Source organism: Mytilus californianus, unplaced genomic scaffold (genome assembly GCF_021869535.1).
Source record: "Mytilus californianus isolate M0D057914Y unplaced genomic scaffold, xbMytCali1.0.p SCAF_10, whole genome shotgun sequence".
Classification (NCBI taxonomy): domain Eukaryota; kingdom Metazoa; phylum Mollusca; class Bivalvia; order Mytilida; family Mytilidae; genus Mytilus; species Mytilus californianus.
The window spans coordinates 70037168-70050500 of record NW_026262582.1 but is presented as its reverse complement, the minus strand read 5'-3'; the positions used below and the strand labels follow the sequence as shown (position 1 = coordinate 70050500).

At 33.1% G+C, this 13333-nt stretch overlaps 1 protein-coding gene across 1 annotated transcript in view; it reads right to left on the bottom strand.

Moving 5' to 3' along the window:
• The window catches only part of LOC127718437 (uncharacterized), a 68473-nt gene extending 66088 nt beyond the window's left edge, over positions 1-2385 (bottom strand). Inside the window, exon 1 of the mRNA XM_052224458.1 lies at positions 2194-2385. The gene's annotated coding sequence lies outside the window, so the exon portion shown is untranslated. The remainder of the gene's footprint in view (positions 1-2193) is intronic.
• Positions 2386-13333: the final 10948 nt, after the last annotated feature.

The window sequence follows — 13333 nt, the reverse complement described above, 5'->3', positions numbered from 1 at the left end:
GGTCTGGAAGAGGTGTTCCTCATTTCCGTAAATGTTCTCTATTCTTTATACTAGAGCACTCACAGATTCTCATTTTTTTTTTTTTTTGCGTATCGTTTTCTATTCTTTATTTTTATGCCCTTTATTCTACACTTTTTGCCCATAACTCTCTTTTTTGTAAACCCCATTCAGACCCTCATGTCATTGTTCTCATTTGTTTTCCAAATTGACGACATGCAATAAATTTGTAAGGTCTTTAAACATGTTAAAGGCTGTTATTTGTACTTAATATTGAATTATCTGGTTATTTCGATTTTGTTGAACTCCGCGTTAGGTTGTTTATAATGTTTCAGTTTTATCACACTGTTACATTATACAAATAACTGAAATTGCCACCAATTGTGACAGTCTACATTTATTCCTCGAGGCAACTTTCTTGTAATTGTAGGAGGGTCTTGATGGGGGTCCTTCATTTCTGTATTCTTTAAGGTTTTAGACCATATTTCTCTATTCTATATATTTGTTGCCCATTGTTTTCTATTCTTTATATTTTAGCACCTCATTATTCTCTATTGATTATATTTTAGCACCTCATTTTTCCCTATTCTTCATTTTCTAGTCCATTTTTCTGTATTCTTTATAACTTTTGCCAATTATTCTCTATTCTGTTAACCCCATCCACACCCTCTTGCAGGTATGACGTTGCTTACCTTTACCGTCATGTCCTCTTCCTCCGTGTGACCTACCGAATTAGTCCTATCACCGAGTGTGTACTTACATGATAAACACAACGGGTGCCACACGTGGAGCAGGATATGCTGACCCTTCCGGAAAAACTAAGATCTACCTGGTTTTTATGGGGCTCGTGTTGCTCATATTTCAGTTTCCTATGTTGTGTTCTGTATACTATTGTTAATCTTTTGATCATTCTTTTTTTGCCATGGCTTTGTCAGTTTGTGTTCGACCTATGAGTTTGAATATCACTTTTGGTTTTTTTCGCGTCTCTTTTACCCTGAAAATTGTCCGTGCTAGAGTATGTTTCCCTTAACTTCCGTTGTAGTTAGACAACCTCGAATGAAAATAGCTTGCTGTTTACATTTAAACACAATACAGGGTCAATAAAGACAATGTTAAAAAGAACGATTAACTACTGAAAACAATGATTTAGTTTTGCGTGATGTTTTTTTTCAAACTTATTTTGATGTTCATCGATCGGTATTCAGGTATCAGTAAGAATCAGTAATTCTATAATATAATACAATTTACTAAACAATTAGATAAATAGATGGGCTGGGATAATAGTTGTACGTAAAACTATACAAATAATTCCTTAAACAGTGTTATATACCCAATTAGTTGAACCTCTAGAATGATTATATAAGTTTTTGTACATTACAACATATATTTTCCGTTATCTGTAGTTACTCAATACAAACAACATAAACATCTGATATGTAGAAAACTGTCTGATATATCAATTTATCTCATTAAACAAAAGCTCCGCGTTGCCAGTAAAATTGTATTTTTGACTGTCAAATCCCCAATTGACAATGGTAACTCTTCAAATACAGTACTGTTATTCCTTATTTCTAATTGGTCATGAATACAAGGAGATGAGAAATATACATCACCTAAAACTCGCAAACGGCTCAAGTCTTAACAAATTTTGAAAAGATTCAATTTCCAAAATTAACGTAGGTCTCTTTTTATTCTAAAGTAGCGATACATTTTTTTAATTTTTATTTCTCATCATAAATTGAGCGTTCCTGATGAAGGTGAATCAAAAAAGGTGCTTCAAACGCATGAACTTTAAAATTTCGATGTCGTAAAAGAGGGACGAAAGATACCAGAGGGACAGTCAAACTCATAGATCGAAAACAAACTGACAACGTCATGGCCAAAAATAAAAAGACAAACAGACAAATAATAGTACAGATGACACAACATAGAAAACTAAAGACTAAGCAACACGAACCCCACCAAAAACTTGGGATGATCTCAGGTGCTCCGGAAGGGTAAGCAGATCCTGCTCCACATGTGGCACCCGTCGAGTTGCTTATGTTATTACAAATCCGGTAAATAGTCTAATTAAACGTTAATATGCTTTCAATCAGTGAGTCCTGATGAAAAACTGTTCAAAACACGGCTTATACTCTCTCAATAGTGTTTTGAATTATTCATTATAAAAAGTTCTTTTTACAAAGTTAAACTTACTTCATACAGTGACATATTACTACCGAATAATGTGCTCTTCCATAATTAGTTGTATAATTGCCAATCGTACAGTGACCTATGCTTTCCTACATATAATCCTGTGATCTTTGGTAAATAGTTGTATAATTGTCAATTGTACCACATATCCTTTTATTGATTTTGAACCCGTGGTAATGATATCTTAGACACAAGTTGAATATTTGTGAAGATTATAATTATTTAAATTCTTTTATTCTTAACCATTGGCTAGGAATAACCATACCCACCTAAAAGAATTAGTATGTTCTTATTAAAAATTAACATTGCAATCAATGTTTTGAGGGTCTGGATGGGTTGTTCTTCATTTCTGTAATTTTTCTCTTCTTTGTCAATTATTCTCTAATCCTTATTATTGAACACTCACAGATTCTCTTTACTTTTTTTGGCGTATCTTTTTCTATTCTTTATCCCTTAATTCTACACTTTTTACCCATAACTCTCAATTTTGTAAACGCCATCCAGACCCTCATGTTATTGATCTTATTTTTATTTTTGTAATTTGACGACATGCAAAAAATTTTAAGGTCTTTAAAGGCTGTTCCTTCTGAGTTATCGAACTATTTCGATTTTGTTGAATGCCACGGAAGGTTGTATATAACTTAACAGTTTTATTTAACATTTACATTACAAAATAGTCATGTTATTGCCATCAAGTGTGGCAGTCTACAGTTATTCTTCATGTCAACTTTCTTGTAGTTGTAGGTATGATGTTGCTTACTTTTACAATCATCACCGAGTGTGTATTTACATGATCAACATAACGGGTGCCACACGTAGAGTAGGATATGCTGACGGCTCCTGTTGCTCATATTTCAGTTTTCTCTGTTGTGTTTTGTATACTGTTGTTTACGTCTTTCGATCTTTTTTTTGGCAAAAGCTTTATCAGTGTGTGTTCGACTTTTGAGTTTGAATACCCCTTTTAATATCTTTCGCCTCTCCTTTACGCTGATAATTATCCGTGGTAGAATATGTTTTCCTAAACGTTCGTTGCAGTTAGACAACCTCGGATGAAAACAACTTACTGTTAACACATACCGGGTCAAACAAGACACTATTAAAAAGAAAGTTTAACTGGTAAAAACTAGGATTATCAAACATATTTTGAAGTTTATCGATCGGTATCCAGGTTTAAGTAAGAAGTATAATGTACCGGATTGATAGCATGTCATTAAAAATCTGAGATCACGTAAATACCATTTCATCTTAAAGAATGTTAAGCAATGCTAAATATATATATATACTTTTATAAAATTGAGAATGGAAATGGGGAATGTGTCAAAGAGACAACAACCCGACCATAGAGCAGACAACAGCCGAAGGCCACCAATGGGTCTTCAATGTCGATTTTAAAAAGTTTTGTATATATTCTGTTCATATTTATATATTGCTGCCAAAAAGACTATCAATTGTCATAAAGATACTGCTAATATTAAAGTTTTTGGAAAACTTTGTTTCTGAATATCAACTGCTTTGATTAGTATGGTATCATATATATTTTTATTTCGGTAAATTTGCAAGGCCAAATTAGCCACTAAACGAACTTTCTTCTTGGAATTACATATATCTCAAAACGGCTTCCAATTCGAGAGAAAATTGTTGACAATATGTCTTTCGTTTTTTCCACTTTCACGGAAATAACCGCCATGATATGACAGCTCCAAAGACAGCAAAATCTGGCAGATACCGGTGAGACTCGCATTGGAGAAAAATAATGTCGCGCAACCTACGTCTAAAAATATTCTAACGAAGTGTGTATCATATTGTTGTTTTTTCGGTTAGTTTCTTTTTGGTCACGTCAACGCTGCTTATGCCAATTTTTTTTTTAAATCAGGATGTCTATAGTCATAATCTAAAAACTCATCGGTGAAGATTTCATTGGTACATCAAACAACGATGTCATGTACAATTTCTGATGTGACTATTCAGATGACTAAAAATTGTGATCGGAAAAGCATTGAGACTTACCTTCTTTAATGCTAAATACATGTATATTTTCGTTTGTTGTATTTGTTATACCACAATTGATATTTTTGGTTCTAAATATACTGCTTCTGGTGGAGGACATATTGAAAATATTTTACATAAGTATCATTGAACCAAAATTATCAAATTCATACTAATAGACAAATGTAATACAAATTGTTATTTTACAAGACCAACCCCTCAAAACAACTAGAAGAAATTAGTGCTTGTATACTAAATAAATGACACGTTAAAACTTTTGATGAGTTTCTTTATATTTCCAATCTCAGTACCAAACAAAACAAAAAAATGACAGAATATAAAATACAATCTGCATATCGTAATTTGTTGTTAAACAGTAAGGAAAAACTTTCTCCGCACCTTGGACTGTGAAACTAGTCAATGTACATAGGCTAAATAGGAAACTGATTACCCCGAGAATTCAATCTGTTTTAAAATTTAGTTTTTGTCTACTGTATCACATGTGTGAGTTTACTTGTAGAAATGTACTTTCCGGGCATCCGCATACCAGATACTACGTTAAACAAAAATATGGATCGGCGTCAAATATAATTAGATGAGCTTTTAAGGAAAAAACTTGCTTAAAAAAAGGATTTGTTTGCGACCGTCATACAAGTGAGAGGTTAAGCTAGCTATAAAACCAGGTTAAAACCACGATTGACAAGAAAATACCTGTACCAAGTCAGGAATATGACAGTTGTTTTCCATTTGTTCGATGTGTTTGAGCTTTCAATATTGCCATTTGATTAGGGACTTTCCGATTTGAATTTTTCTTGGAGTTCGGTATATTTGTTATTTTACTTTTTTATATAAATACGGCGTAAGCTAAATGGTAAAGTGGTTAGTGCCAAATTTCAATTAAAGACCGGATTCGTCATGAAACTGACATGATTAAATATGAAAGATAAGATCTTATCCGGTTTGAAGTAATCCGTGTACATTTGAATATACGGTAAGTGTGACAAAAAAGTCACATGTTTATAATTTAAAGACGTCCTGCCAACTTTTATTAATGAATAGACTTAAGATACTAAAGGGAATATACACTCCTACGTTGAAGAACTGAAAACGACATGGTGAAAAGAGAAAAAAATAAGGAGGAATAAACAGATCCTTCTCATCATGTGGCAACCGTCGTGTTATTATCACGTTTCCGAACCTCATGATTGTTTCCAGTTGGTAATAAAATTTCATGTTTGGTTAAGCACCACCCTGAAATGATGCCTGGATATGCTCTGGGTCTCTTTATTCCAGTACGATTCCTTTAGATTTTGTTTTTTGGTTTTAGTATTCAAATATTATTTGAAAATCGGTTAAATTTTAGCCCGATGTATGACTTTAAGAGATAGATTTGTTTACTTATCCGAAGTAGAGAGTTCGTGTAGCATAAAAGTCACGCCTTATCGAGTAGACAGCAGCTACATTTCTATTAAGACACTTTGATTATTTCCAAGTAGTTCGTGACTATAAAGCAATGTTACATCAAAAGAATAAAAACATTGAACCAGTTTCTCGAATTCTAAAAAAAAGAGTAAAATAACAAAAATACCGAACTCCAAGGAAAGTTCAAAACGGAAAGTCCCTTAACAAATGGCAAAATCAAAAGCTCAAACACATCAAACAAACGAAAAACAACTGTCATACTCCTGATTGTCATGGTTATAACTAGCTAAACCTCTCACTTGTACGACAGTCGCTGAAAGTTCTATTATATTGACAACAATTTGTGAGCAAAACAAACAGTTATAATAGGTAAAAATGTAAAAAGTTTGGGTAAAAACAAACAACTTTGTCAACAAAGAAAACTGTGAGTCAGTTTTCCAAAATATAACTTCTTTTGTGGTGAGTACTTTTATTTGTCGATGATCACCGTAAACTATGTATATACTTTCACATAACTGGTCATCATCCTTCATATAAATGAAAGAATCGATTAAGAATCATAAATAAGAGGAGGTATAACAAATGTGCTGTTAGAACTTATTCTGTAGAGACCTGCCCAAAGAATCATACTTTAGTCATTGTTATTTTTAGTACTGCTACAGGCGACACACTGAATTGTATGGACCAATATCCACTGAATGACAAAGGGGAGGATTGACATCTCATCAACCCTGTTTAATTTCGTTCGTTAGGTACATTATGCGCGTGTTTTGTTTATGTAACTGTTTATACATCTATATTAAAGGTCCATGGATCATGATAATTATTGTGCGTCATTAGGTTTCTTTAAAAACTAATTTAACTCAATCACAGGCTAAATGTCCACAGAAATTGTTATTTAGTATTTTTAAAATTCATTCGTCTAAAATAAACAGATCATAGATACTCATTAGTGACTCTCGAATAAAAGAAAGTGTAAAAGCCAAATAAAGTACGCAGTTGAAGAGCATTGAAGACTTAATATTCCGAAAGATTTTGCCGAATTCAGTTAAGGTAGACTATTCCGTCGGTAGAAAATTCTTAGTATATTAAAACATTCTGTTTTGTAAATAACTATTTTTAGCTCACCTGGCCCAAAGGGCCAAGTGAGCTTTTCTCATCACTTGGCGTCCGTCGTCCGTCGTCCGGCGTCCTGCGTCCTGCGTCCGTCGTCCGTAAACTTTTACAAAAATCTTCTCCTCTGAAACTACTTGGCCAAATTTGACCAAACTTGGCCACAATCATTATTAGGGTATCTAGTTTAAAAAATGTGTTCGGCCATCCCGCTAACCAATCAAGATGGCCATCATGGCTAAAAATAGAACATAGGGTAAAAATGTAGATTTTGGCTTATAACTCTAAAACCTAAGCATTTACAGCATGGGGATAAAATTTTTAATTAGGTCAAGATCTATCTGCCCTGAAATTTTCAGATGAATCGGATAACCCGTTGTTAGGTTACTGCCCCTGAATTAGTAATTTTAAGGAAATTTTGCCGTTTTTTGGTTATTATCTTGACTATTATTATAGATAGAGATAAACTGTAACCAGCAATAATGTAGAGCAAAGTAAGATCTACAAATAAGTCAACATTATCAAAATGGTCAGTTGACCCCTTAAGGAGTTATTGCCCTTTATAGTCAATTTTTAACCATTTTTCGTAAATTTTTGTAATCTTTTACAAAAATCTTCTCCTCTGAAACTACTAAGACAAACTTAACCAAACTTGTCCATAATCATCATTAGGGTATTTTGTTTAAAAAATGTGTCTGATGACTCCGCCCGCGAACCAAGATGGCCGACATGGCTAAAAAATGGTACACAGGGTAAAATGCAGTTTTTGGCTTATATCTCTGAAACCAAAGCATTTAGAGCAAATCTGATGAGAATAAAATTGTTCATTAGGTCAAGATCTATCTGCCCTGAAATTTTCAGTCCAATCAGGCAACAAGTTGATGGGTTGCTGCCCCTGAATTGGTTATTTTAAGGAAATTTTGCAGCTTTTGGTTATTATCTTGAATATTATTATAGATAGAGATAAACTGTAAACAGCAATAATGTTCAGCAAAGTAAGATCTACAAATAAGTCATCTTGACCAAAATGGTCAGTTGACCCCTTAAGGAGTTATTGTCCTTTATAGTCAATTTTTTACAATTTTCATAAATTTTGTAAATTTTTGTACATTTTTACAAAATATTTTCCACTGTAACTACTGGGCCAAGTTCATTATAGATAGAGATAATTGTAAGCAGCAAGAATGTTCAGTAAAGTAAGATCTACAAACACATCACTATCACCAAAACACAATTTTGTCATGATTCCATCTGTGTCCTTTGTTTAATATGCACATAGACCAAGGTGAGCGACACAGGCTCTTTAGAGCCTCTAGTTATAATTTTGACCGCAGTCATAAAAATTCATGTCAACACGGAAGTGCTGACTACTGGGCTGGTGATACCCTCGAGGAGGATTTGTTCACCAGCAGTGCCATCGACCATACTGTCGTAAATAAACTCATCATTTATACCAGGTTGAAAATTTTGTAAGTTAGACGCTATGGAATATTCAAACTCATAAGTCGAAAACAAACCGACAATAACATGGCAAAAAACGAAAAACGGACTACAAAACGCAACATAGAAAAATAAGACTGAGCAACAGCTATCCCCTTAAAAACCGGGGATTATATCAGTGTTCTGAGAGTGTTATCAGGTCTAACATCGGTGCCATTCTCCACTTAATCTAAATATAAATAAGAAGATGTGGTATGAGTGCCAATGAGACAATCTCCATCCAAGTCACAATGTATAAAACGCTAACAAGTATAGGTCTTCAACACGGAGCCTTGTCTCACACCGAACAGCAAGATATAAATGATTAGTAATAAACAATGCAAACAGGGAAACCAACAGTCTAATCTATATAGAAATGTTGAATATAGACTTCGATTGAAGCAGACCCTTAACGATTTGTTTGTTAAGGTATTGTACATACATTAGATAAAATTGAGAATGGAAATGGGGAATGTGTCAAAGAGACAACAACCCGGCCATAGAGCAGACAACAGCTGAAGGCCACCAATAGGTCTTCAATGCAGCGAGAAACTCCCGCACCCGGAGGCGTCCTGCAGCTGGCCCCTAAGCAAATAAGTATACTAGTTCAGTGATAATGGACGTCATACTAAACCCCAAATTATACACAGGAAACTAAAATTAAAAATGATACAAGACTAACAAAGGCCAGAGGCTCATGACTTGGGACAGGCGCAAAAATGCGGCGGGGTTAAACATGTCTTTTGAGATCCATTTTATTCATCGTTTTAAGAAGATGTCATTATAAATAAACAAAACCGTATAAAATGATTGTCACATTGGTACCTTCATTAGTTCTAACATGACAATATCCCAGTTAATAAGGAACAAAAGCGAAAGGAATAACCAGCTGAATCGAATTTTGAGGATTGCAATGTATGTGGATTCATTTATTTTTTTGTGAGTACCAATTTGTTGTTTGAGGAAAACTTACATTTTCGTGGATACTTGATTTCATGGTCTCATAATTATCTGCATACAAGCCTAGAGAACATAATTTGTTAAACATTTAAATTCGTTGTTCACCAGTACCCACGAAACCCATGAAATTAGGTATCCAACGAATAATAATAAATCCGCAGTACTATTTTCTTAATCTATTTTCTGATGCATACCTATTGAACACTTATAAATGAGATTTAAAATGAATATATTAACCTAAAAAGAGATACAGATACAGATTAAAATTTATTTTTCTCATTGTTGTGAATGTATCTGGTGTCAATGGAAGGCGGCTAACTGTTTTTAAAGAATATTTAGTTTCCAATCCTTTTCAACTTCGTATTTGATGTGGCTTTTCATCTGTTTTGAATCGAGCTCAACTTAAGAGTTTTCTTAAGACATAACGCAAGTCTGACGTACAAAATTATATTCCTGATATCTTTCATGAGTGAGGTTTTGGTCAGTCTCTATTGAATATTATGGTTATGAATTAATCAATTCGATATGTTTTGATGTAAAAAATGGACAACACCATTAATTGTAAAATCCATGGTGTTGACTTTCTTTAATCGAATCGAGAACAATCTGATTTCAAAAGATAAGAGAACAACCTTGAATAAAATAAAATGTACATTTAATTTAGTAGAAGGCGGTTTAACTCTTTCATATCTTTGACGTTGTGAGCAGTCGGTCGTTAAATGTGAGTTACGATAATGAATTATCAATTACTTTTAATAAAATACGAAAAAAGAGAAAAAAAAGATTGACGGAAAACATTAATTAATACAGTAAACAATTGATGTTGTTTACCATTTTATCAAACAACAAATAAAATGGTATTCATTTTCACAGACACACCTCTTTGGTTATCAAATTCCAATGTAGATATAAGCTGTCATATACAATCAAATTGATCAATCTATCAATTACAGTCTTAGGACCAGCAGCCAATTTGATAGATAAATTTGAATGACCAGATATGTTTCAAAATATCAATTCTGCTACTTAATAATTCTAATAGGAAAACAGCGTATTGTCCGAAATGTCGATTGACATTTAAAAAATTAAAATAACCTAAAAGTTCTATATAAAGTATATATATAATATCAGATGAACTATGGTGTATTCAGATTTATCGCACCGCGGGTAAATTATTCCGTTGTGATTGGTTTAACGCCGTCACGTGGTGACCCCCTATGGATACGTAGGGGGTAAGTAAATTTCATATGGGTTTCATGACGTTACGTCTACTGTTAATCGTGACGTCATCTATTGATGTTGTTGTGTTTAATTGTTTTATTTTCTACAAAACGCAGCAGAAAAAGTCCCGCGTGCGAAACATTTGTTATACGGTTCACTACTGACTCCTACGGACCATAGAGGGTGAATATAATATATAGGAGATTCGGCCTTCAGCCTCGGCCCCTATGGATTTTACTAACCCTCTATGGATCCGTAGGGGTCAGTAGCGAACCATATAACTTATAATAGTGTTCTTCCCTGTACATATATCTTGATATTGCCTAGAAATATTTACATCATTCAAATAAACTTATAATGTAAACTCATTTAAAGCAAATTTATATCACTGAATATCTTATACTACAAACGCTAAAAGAAGGTAGTAACTTTTGGAACATGAAATGTCGAAAAAAACTCAAAGATTACAAAATGACAAACTAATGGCTAAATTGTTTAAATGAAGAGCACAATTAAAAAAACGTAAATAAAGACATTAAAAAATATTGTCACTACTAGGGGGTGTGTAACGACCTTTACTCCCCATGAGAGTCTCGCACGGTCGGTATTATTTATTGTTGAATACGGACTATAATTATAGTTTTTAATTTTGTAATCATCTACATAATATTACTCCTCCTTTTAAACGCGAGTTATGTGCACAAAAATGGTATAGAAATGTTTGACGCTGTAAGCTATTGGTTACAGATGGGTTTCTAACAATTGATCCAGTGAAAGACATTGTATTTGTACGCTTGTTTTTTAAAACTATTCCGATAACACTGTATAGGGTTTGGAGGTCTACCTGTTGATTTTCATCCACATATTATTTGTTAGTTTGCGTTTCATTGCTTTGTTTTTTTTAAATTTTCATTTCTGATTTCTAACTGAGTAACACATTAAGACACATATGTGGAGGTGAATCCTATTAATTTGCTCTGTCGAATTAAGCATTTACAATCAATCAAAGACGATCGACTAGACGTAAGCTTAAGGTAACACATATCTATGCATGCACGACTGGATGCTCAGGTTTACTGATTTTAATGTTGTGAAATGTTAATAGCGAATTATAATAAAACTTTTAATTTAAGTCGCCAACTATATTATTTTGATTTTTTTACAAACAAACAAAAAAACAATGTCTGAATGACGTTATGGATTTTTACCTTTTTTTTCGGAGCCTCATTGATAATTTATTATCTTACTTATTCTCGAAATGGATATTTGGCAGAAAAGATTGGTACCGTTTTCTCTGTTACGGTCTTTAACAAATAATGATGCAATGGCTGTATTAAAATAAAGAGATATAATATGATTGCAAGTGAGACAACTATCCAACAGAGTTCAAATGACAAAGATAAAAGCAGTTATAAGTACGGCCTTCAACAAAAGGATCAACCCATACCATGGACCGGTTGTTGTCTCTTTGACGCATTCCTCGTTTTCATTCTCAATTATAACATAAACACAATAGACACAAAGCACCGATATAAAAGTACTCGCAGTTACTGAAAGCTAGTTTAAAGCCATAAAGCAGAAAATTGATGAACCAGGGTTATGTCAAAGAACGTCTCGTCTTTTTTCTAAAAAAGTTCATCGGCAGATAACAAGACCTTGTTCATGTTGTTGATAAATATTCAGTATCAACTTCACAAATGATACATGATGGTCTTGATATATAGATTCTAGGTACTGACGTTGTTAATCATCTTAATTACGTGTAATAGTGCTCTTTTATGTGTCTTTTTAAATTATTAACGTTTACTGTTTGTTCAATTTTGGTAATATCCTTAAGGTGTGGCTCGGAACTTGTACAACCCGACATTGTGTTGTTGTGCTGTGGTCATTTTTTAAAATTCTTGTGTTTCAATTTTGCGTTTGTGCGGTGTCTATATGCCATTTTGTTTTTCTTTGTTGACAAATTTGGTTTGTTTTTATATTGAATGAGATTATAACACAATGTTGACTGCTGTACTCCTAATTTTTACATTTTTACCTATTATGTCTGTTTGTTTTGTTCACACATTTTATGCGACTGTAATACAAATGAGAGGTTTAGCTAGTTTTAAAACCAGGTTTAATCCACAATTCCCTACATAAGAAAATGCCTGTACCAAGTCAGAAATATGACAGTTGTTTTTCATTCGTTTGATGTGTTCGAGCTTTTGATTTTACCAATTGTTAAAGGAATTTCCGTTTTGATATTCCTAGAAGTTCGGTATTTTTGTACTTTTATTTTTTACAATTAATAAATATATCATGTTATTCCAGATTAAAGTATCCATCAGTACACATTCAACGGCTTTAAAATAAAGAAGGCATACACATTTTGAGAAATTAATGACCTTGTTGCCAGAATATAAGAAAACAATATTGACAGGATGTAGGATCATGTTTACTGATAACTGTACATATAAAGCAATATATAATTATCACCGGGTTTGTACTTACATGCACAACACGACGGATGCCACATGTGTATCAGGATCTGCTTACCCAATCTAAGTACCTTATATCACCCCTGGTTTTTGGTGGGATTTATGTAACTCAGTCTAAAGTTTTCTATGTTGTGTTTTGTATACTGTTGTGTGTCTTTTGGTCTTTTTCGTTTTTTTTTGTCATGGTGGTGTCAGTTTATTTTTAATTCATGAGTTTGATATCTGTTACCTCTCTTTAAACTTAATCTATCAAAAACTAAACCAATGTAAGTACCAATAAAGTGCGTATATTATTCAGATATTTATCTTTAACGGAGATTATCTAATAATCGTATTTTAATAGCATTAATTAACATTACCTATACTACTATGCACATGGAATTAATAAATTATTGCAGTTGATTGTTTTTAATGTTTTGTGTGGGTTCCTTTGCTTTTGATTTTTACAAACTTCTTATGCAACTTCATATCTTACCGACTTT